The sequence below is a fragment of the Callospermophilus lateralis genome, chromosome 1 (genome assembly GCF_048772815.1).
Source record: "Callospermophilus lateralis isolate mCalLat2 chromosome 1, mCalLat2.hap1, whole genome shotgun sequence".
Classification (NCBI taxonomy): domain Eukaryota; kingdom Metazoa; phylum Chordata; class Mammalia; order Rodentia; family Sciuridae; genus Callospermophilus; species Callospermophilus lateralis.
In genome coordinates this window covers 122,332,388-122,340,308 of record NC_135305.1, presented here as the reverse complement: position 1 = coordinate 122,340,308, position 7,921 = coordinate 122,332,388, and positions in this window count along the sequence as shown.

Here is a 7,921-nt window from a genome sequence, read left to right as displayed (position 1 = left end):
TTGGCTGTTGGTGAGGAGGATAGTGATTGAAGGGAAGATAAAAGGGATGAGAATCAAAGTATGGACAAACTAGCAATTGTAAGATCAAAAAAACTCAAACCCCTATATAAATGAACCCCACCCAAGACAAATCAGGCTATAAAATAAATAGGTGCAGAGGGAGCAATTAATGTGAAAGTAAAATTATATAAACACAGAGATATGATAAATTGTGGTATAAAGGTGTATTAAGAATTGTAATGCAAAAAATAAATTTAAAAATTTTTTTTAAAAATTATATAAACATACTAGTACTTTTTCAAGCCTATCTGCATAGTGAGTACATATACACACACAAACACAAAAACATACATAATGGGAAAAAGAAATAAAATATTATGAAATTATGTTTGAAAATTTTAAAACTTTTTAAAAATAAAAAGTTTTAATTAAAATGGCAATATGAAGAAAAGAAAAAAGAAATGAGCAACAAAAAAATAAACATAATATAAAATGAAAACTCTTACTGAGAAATAAAGGGCTTATTTCCACCAATTCTCTGATAGCATGACCACTTGTTTTCTTGGCTGCAGGGAAGCAGCAGATGGTCACCCTCTCTGGTAGTATGAATGCAAGTGTGAACATGATCATGAGTGCATTTTCCTCACCCACAGGAACTCCCGCACGTGTGGTTGAGTTCTCTGGTAGCAGATGGCTGGCTGCTTTCTCTGGCACAGCAAGCACAGCAGGCAGCCACCTTATCTGGTAGGACAAGTTCATGCTTCCCCCCACCCCATCCCCAAGCCCAGCAGCCAGTTTGCCTTGCCTAAAAATGCTTCACCTCACATGAGAGTTATTTTTGAAATTGCTTTCACTTATTCACTTCCTAGCTGGCTATTAAACTCAACTATTAAAATAATCAGGCTATTAAAATAATGATATTACAATCAGCCTTCCCTCTGTAATCCAACAGGTTACCCTAAGTCAATTCTTCTTTATTTTTTCAGTGTCTTTATCAGCCGGTCATGCTGTCTCTTTTCTCTGCACTGTCCCTCCCCTTTGCGACAGCTGCTGGCAGCCACACTAGAGCCCAAACTGGCACTTACTCTGATGTGTTATTTCTTATATTTGCATTTCTGACTTCTTTGACTCTATAGATAATTTCTTTACAGCTCCGTGTTCAGTTTCAGTGAGTTCCCCAGTTGACAACCTTGCTGAGAAGCCACTTCCTGCTTTGTAAGTTCAGTGCTGAGGAGCTACTAGAATGTGCACCCTTCCTCTAATCTCATTTTGGGGTGTGAGGGGTACTGGGGATTGAACTCAGGGGTACTGGACCATTGAACCACATCTCCAGCCCTATTTTGTATTTTATTTAGAGACAGGAACTCACTGAGTTGCTTGGTGCCTCACAGTTGCTGAGGCTGACTTTGAACTCAAGATCTTCCTGTCTCAGCCTCCCAAGCCGCTGAGATTACAGGCATGCGCCATCATGTCCTGCCCTTTAATCTCATTTTAATAGTACTTTTTAGTTATGCATACATTAGGATTCATTTTGACATGATTATAAAAGCATGGAATACAATTTGCTCTAATTTAATTCCCATTACTTCACCTTTCTCTCCCTTACTCCTTCCCTTTTTCCCTTCTCTCTATGATCTTTCTGCTATTTATTTAAGTTTTTTTGGTTGTTGTTATCAGTGTCTTGTGTGTTTACATAAAGATGAGATTTATTGTGGTATAGTTTATATATATATATATATATATATATATATATATATGCGCATGGGAAAGTAAGATCATAATCATCTCACTGTTATTCCCTTATTCTGTCCCTATCACTCCCCCTTCCTCTACTCCACTGATCTTTATTCTGCTTTGATGGAATTCTCCCCTTTGATTTTACTTTCTTTTTTCTTCTTTTTTTGGACAAGGTTCCATGTATAAGAGAAAACATTTGAAATTTGACATTCTGCATCTGACTTATTTCACTTAGTATAATGATCTCCAGTTCCATCCATTTGTTGGCAAATGCCATAATATCATTCATTTTTTATTAGGAATACTTCTTTAATCATTTGTTGACAGGACCTAGATTGATTCCATACCTTGGTTAATGTGAATTGTGCTTCTATAAATGTTGATATGGCTGCATATTAATTCTTAATAATTGCCATTCTGACTGGAGTGAGATGAAATCTCAATGTAGTTTTTATTTGCTTTTCCCTAATTGCTGTGGAACATTTATTTTATGTATTTCTTGGCCATTTGTATTTCTTCTTTTGGGAAGAGTCTCTTTAGTTCTTTTGGCCACATATTAATTTGGGTATTTTTAGGTATTATGCTTTTTAGTTCTTTATGTATTCTGAAAATTAATCCCCTGCCTGAGGAGGAGGTGACCAAGATCTCCCATTCTTCAGGCTCTCCTTCTTCTAGTGATAGAGACAATACAAAACAAAATCAAAATATGTTAATCAAAAATTGTAACCCTCAAAATACAGAGCATGGGAAAATAACCCTTTCAAAAAAGAAAAACAAGTCCAGAAATGAGGAAAGAGAAGCAAATGTGTATATGTATTGGAGTCTTTGAATCAATCAGTACATATTTAAATAAAACAAAAACCTAATATAGAAAAACAAAACAAAACCCAAATAAAAGGAAAATCTTGGTGAATTGTTAAGAAATTAAGGAGTCATTTCCACTGTTGTGGACAAAATAGTAAACATATGTGTTCTCTGTCTGTGCCCAACTGGTTTTCTTTTCATTTCTTTTTGAAGTGTGAACTAAGTGTGGGAATATGGGCCTTGGACTGTGAGTCCTTCATTTTTATTGTATTGGCCACCTCGTTGAAAGTTGGGGCTTAAGACTTCCCAGCTTCCCTTCTTGGAGGATTATTGGGGACAGTATGGGATGCTGGCCAGGTGGTGAAGCTGGTGGCTGGGGCAGTTGGGCCTGGCAGCAAACTGGCATGACAGGCACGCTGGACTGTGGCCAAATGATGATGAAGTGGTTGGGCCAGGTGGGCCAGCCACAAAGTAGTGGGTCATGCAGGCTGGGCTGTGGCTGGATGGCAAAGTGGATGGCCACATCTAGCAGGCCTAGCTGACCTCAGCCAGGCAGATCAGGGCTGGGTGATGGCCCTGTAGCCATTGGTAAAGCTATGTGCTGGGCCAGGGAGGCCTAGCAGTGAAACAGTGGCCTGGCAGGTTGGGCTATGAGCCAGCAGGAGAGCTCCTGTTTGAGTGAGCAGAGCAGTGGTCCAGGTCAATGTCCAGGGGGCCAGGGAACTGGGAGCTACAGGGCCCAGATGCCCAGGCAGTTGCCAATCTGTTACTGGCACTGGGGACCTGAGAACCCAATGGGTGCCAGACAAGAGAGGATGCTGGGGACCATGGTGATAGGACAGGAGATTAGCCCAGGTGTGCCCCAGGAAACCAGTGGGTGCCAGACTGGGGAAGGCACCAGGGATCAGGCTAGTGTTGGGACCTGGGGTGGGGAGCTGGCCCAGGTGGGCCCTGGGAACTGGTGGGTGCCTGGGACTGTGTGGTTGCTGGGATCAGCCAGCCAGGCATGCAGAGAGCCAAGTGCTCTCATACCCACCTTTCCAACCTCCTGACCACTGTCAGCCCCCATAAGCCTCAGGATTCACAGGACTGGAAACAGCCTCTCCAAACTGTGCTCCTCCAAGCAAAATGGTCCCAGTTTCTGACTTTCCATAGGTTTGCTAAACCCAGCCAAGTCCTTGCTATGCTCAGACAGGCCCACATAGACCTAGCCAAACTCACAAATCTGTATTTCCAGTTCCTGTTGGTGCAGCTGCATTGCAGTCCCAAGATGGCTCCTGAATTGGCTCTTCACTGGATGATTAATAAATTCAGGATGACTTTCTTAGGTCCACTTAATGAGTCAAACAATCTCTGGTTCAGCTAGGACAGACTGCCCCTCCAGTCTCAGAATTTTTCTCTCAGCCTTGGGGAGAAGAAGTATTCCTACTGCTTGAGTTCTGGGTAGCCAAGCTAGGAGAAATGCTGCCTCACTCTAATCTGCAATCTTGTCCCTCCTAATTCACTATTCTTCTAATTAGATTTATTCATACACTGACTCTAATTTTTTATTTGTTTTAATTATACATGACATTATAATGCATTTATGCACTTTGATAATATCATACATAGATGGGATATAATTTCACATTTTTCTGAATGTAAATGTTGCAGAATCATATTGGTCATGTAGTCACATATATACATACAGTAATAATGTCTATTTCATTCTACTATCTTTTCTATCCCCACATCCCCTCCCTTACCTTCCCATCACTTCCCTCTACCCAATATAAGGTAACACTATTCTTCTCTAGTGCCCCCAACTTATTATGAATTAGTATCCGCATATTAGAGAAAACATTTAACCTTTGGTTTTGTGGGATTGGCTTATTTTGCTTAGCATGATATTCTCCTTGCATTTACTGGTAAATGACATAATTTCACTCTTCTTTAAAGCTAAGTAATATTTCATTGAGTATATACCACATTTTCTTTATTTCTGATTTTTAAAATTTCTTCTGCATGAAATATTTCATTGAGTATGTTTTGTGATGATGGTTTAGTGGTTATGGATTCTTTTAGTTCCTGCTTGTCACAGAAAAATTTTTATTTCATCATGGTATGCTATCTTCTTAATGTGTTTTGAAAGTTTTTTGCTAATATTTTATTAATAATTTTTGTGTCTATGATCATCAGAGATATTGGTCTGAAGTTTTCTCTCCTTGATGTCAAGGGTCAATGCTTTTGCTCACACATGGAAACTAGAGAAAAATAAGCCAAAAATGAGGTACATCCCTTAAAAATAGAAGGGAGATCAGTGGAATAGAAGGGGATAGAAGGGCATCCAGGAAGGATGGGAAATGGGAGAAAATGCAGAATAAAATTTACCAAATGATCCTATGTACATATAAGAATATAGTGCACTGAATTTCAACTGTATGTATATCTATAGAGCATTACTAAAAAACTATGATAAATGGAAGGAAGACCAGCAGGGGGAAGTAGGAGGAGCAGGGGAAAGAGGAGTGAACATATACCTGGGACTGAAGTGGAGCAAATTATATTTCATGCATGTATGATTTTTTCAAGATGAGCCCTAATGTTAGTATAATTATAATATGCTCATAAAATCATTTAAAGTTTACAAAAAAAACTAAGTATACATAGGTGCTACATAGATAACAACTTAAAGATGTGGACTCAGTGGCATTCACATTTTTATTTCTCACAGCTCCTAGCCTAGTGTCTTGAGCATGTGAGTGCTCCAGATAACAATGTACTACAAACATGGCCAGTGTAATCATAGAGTTCTGGGTTCAAATTCTAGTTCTGCCATTTATTTAGAAGTGGTATCCCTGAGTAAAAGTTTAATTCTCTGAGAACAATTTCCCCCTTCCAAAAGCTGGAGATTGGTAATAGTACCTTCATTTTAAGATCCTTTTTAATGTTTTTATTAGTACATTTATAGTTATATATAAGTGGGATTATTTGATGATTATATATGCATGGAATGTAGTTTAATCCATTTCAGTCCCCAGTGCTTTCTCTTGCCCTTCCCTCCTCCCTCCCCACATTCCCCTTCCTCTATTCTACTGATTATTCTTCTACTTATTAAAAAAAATTATTAAATTAAGAATTGAAAATGTTTTGATGGGACATGAGAAAATAGAAACTTTAAAGATGATTAAAAGATTATGCTTATGCATCTATATAAATATAATTATCAATCTCAATGATGAGGAAAGGTTGTTAAATGAACAGTTTTGCAGGAATATCAGGAATTAAATTGATCTAAAAATAGTAAATACCACACCACATAATATGGAATAATTCATTATTGTTTATATTACACAAATTTGAAAATTAATTATGATATATTATTAGTACTAATTTAAATATTTTAAATATGCATTTTCTAAAGATCAAATGAGCAGAGAAACTGTAGTTTTAATATGCATGAATACATATTATTCATAAACCTGAATCTATAAAAATAGAAAAAGTTACCAAACATGATTCTAACACTAAAAACACTGAAACATAAAACTAATTTATATATTTATATATAATTTATTTATATTTATATTTAATTTATGTATAATATAGTTGAATTTTTCTAGCTTTTTTTTGACAAGTTTGAGATTAGCTTTGTTTATGTACAATGTATCTCACCTGTTCTGTATGAAAATTTAAAAATAAATTAATAGAAAAGATAAAACAAAAAAAGAATTGAAAATAACAAACATAATAAGAAACACTTTAAAAATTAAGAATTTCTCATTGGTTACATATTGGATATAATAGAGCTTTTCTAAATAGATTTAAATCAGGGAGAAAATACAAAAGTAAACTCAAAGTAGAGGAAAGACTTATGTATAAAGAACAGAAATTTTGCGACTGTTAGAAGAAAAAAAGTAAGAGAAATACTTCAAAATGTAGTAACAGGCAATAACTTCCTAAACAAGATTCCTATAACTCAGGGAATAAGAGCAAGAATCAATGAGTGATGACCATAAAAGACTGAATTCCCTTTTTTCTTAGCATTACATTAAACCTTTTTAAATAGAGCATATTTTAAGTCACAAAGAAAATCTTATCAAATAAAAAAATAGAGATAATACTTTGCATTCTATCAGGCCATTCTATCAGTGGAATGAAATTAGAAGTCAACAATAAGATAAAAAAAGAAACCATTCTAGCACATTAAATAATAAAGGAGATTAAATAATACACTTTTGAATGATGAATGAATAGCAGAAGAAATCAGGGGAGAAATTTTTTAAAGTTCTTAGAAATAAATAAGGGCTTCAACATATCAAAATCTCTGGGAAAGTATAAAGGCAGTTCTAAGAGGAAAATTTATAGCACTGAGTTCATACATCAAAAAAAATAGAAAGATATAAAATAAATAATTTAACATTATGCCTCAAGGTCCTATAAAAAGAACAAACTACCAATAATCAGTAGAAGACAGGAAATAATTAAAAGCCAAAATCAGTGAAATTGAGAATTGAAAAACAACACAAAAGATCAACAAAGAGTAGATTTTTTTTGAAAGGATAAATAAGATTAATAAGTTAGTTAGCAAAACTAACCAAAAAAAAGAAAGAAAACACTCAAATTACCAATATTAGGCACTACTGAAATCCTGAAGGTAATCACAAATGATTTTGAAAATTTATATTTAAACAAATGAATATCAAGTAATGATATTAATCATCTATCAAAAGCCTTCCAACAAAAGCAGTATGGAGACTTCTCAGAAAACTTGGAAAGGAACCACCAATTGACCCAGTTATCCCACTCCTCGAGTTTTACCCAAAGGACTTAAAATCAGCATACTACAGTGATTTCAATGTTTATAGCAGCTCATTCACAATAGCTAAACTATGGAACCAACCTATATGCCCTTCAACAGATAAATAGATAAAGAAAATATGATATAGATACACAATGAAATATTACTCAGCCTTAAAGAAGAATGAAATTGTGGCATTTGCAGGTAAATGGATGGAGCTAGAGAACATCATGCTAAGTGAATTAAGCCAAACCCAAAAAACCAAAGGCCGAATGTTTTCTCTGATAAGTGGATGTTAATCCATAATGGGGGCAGAGATGAAGGAACTTTGGATTGTGCAGAGGGGAGTGAGTGGGGAGGGGGTGTGGGTATGATGAAATGAGATGGGCATTATTACCTTATATACATATATGATTACATTATTGGTGTGAATCCACCCCATGCTCAGCCAGAGGAAGAAGTTGTGCTCCATTATGCACTATGTGTCAAAATGCATTCAGCTGTCATGTATAACTAATTAAAACAAAAACATTTTTAAAAAGCCTTCCAACAAAGAAAAGTCCAGAATCAGATTTTTTTGTTTATTTGTTTGGTTTGGTT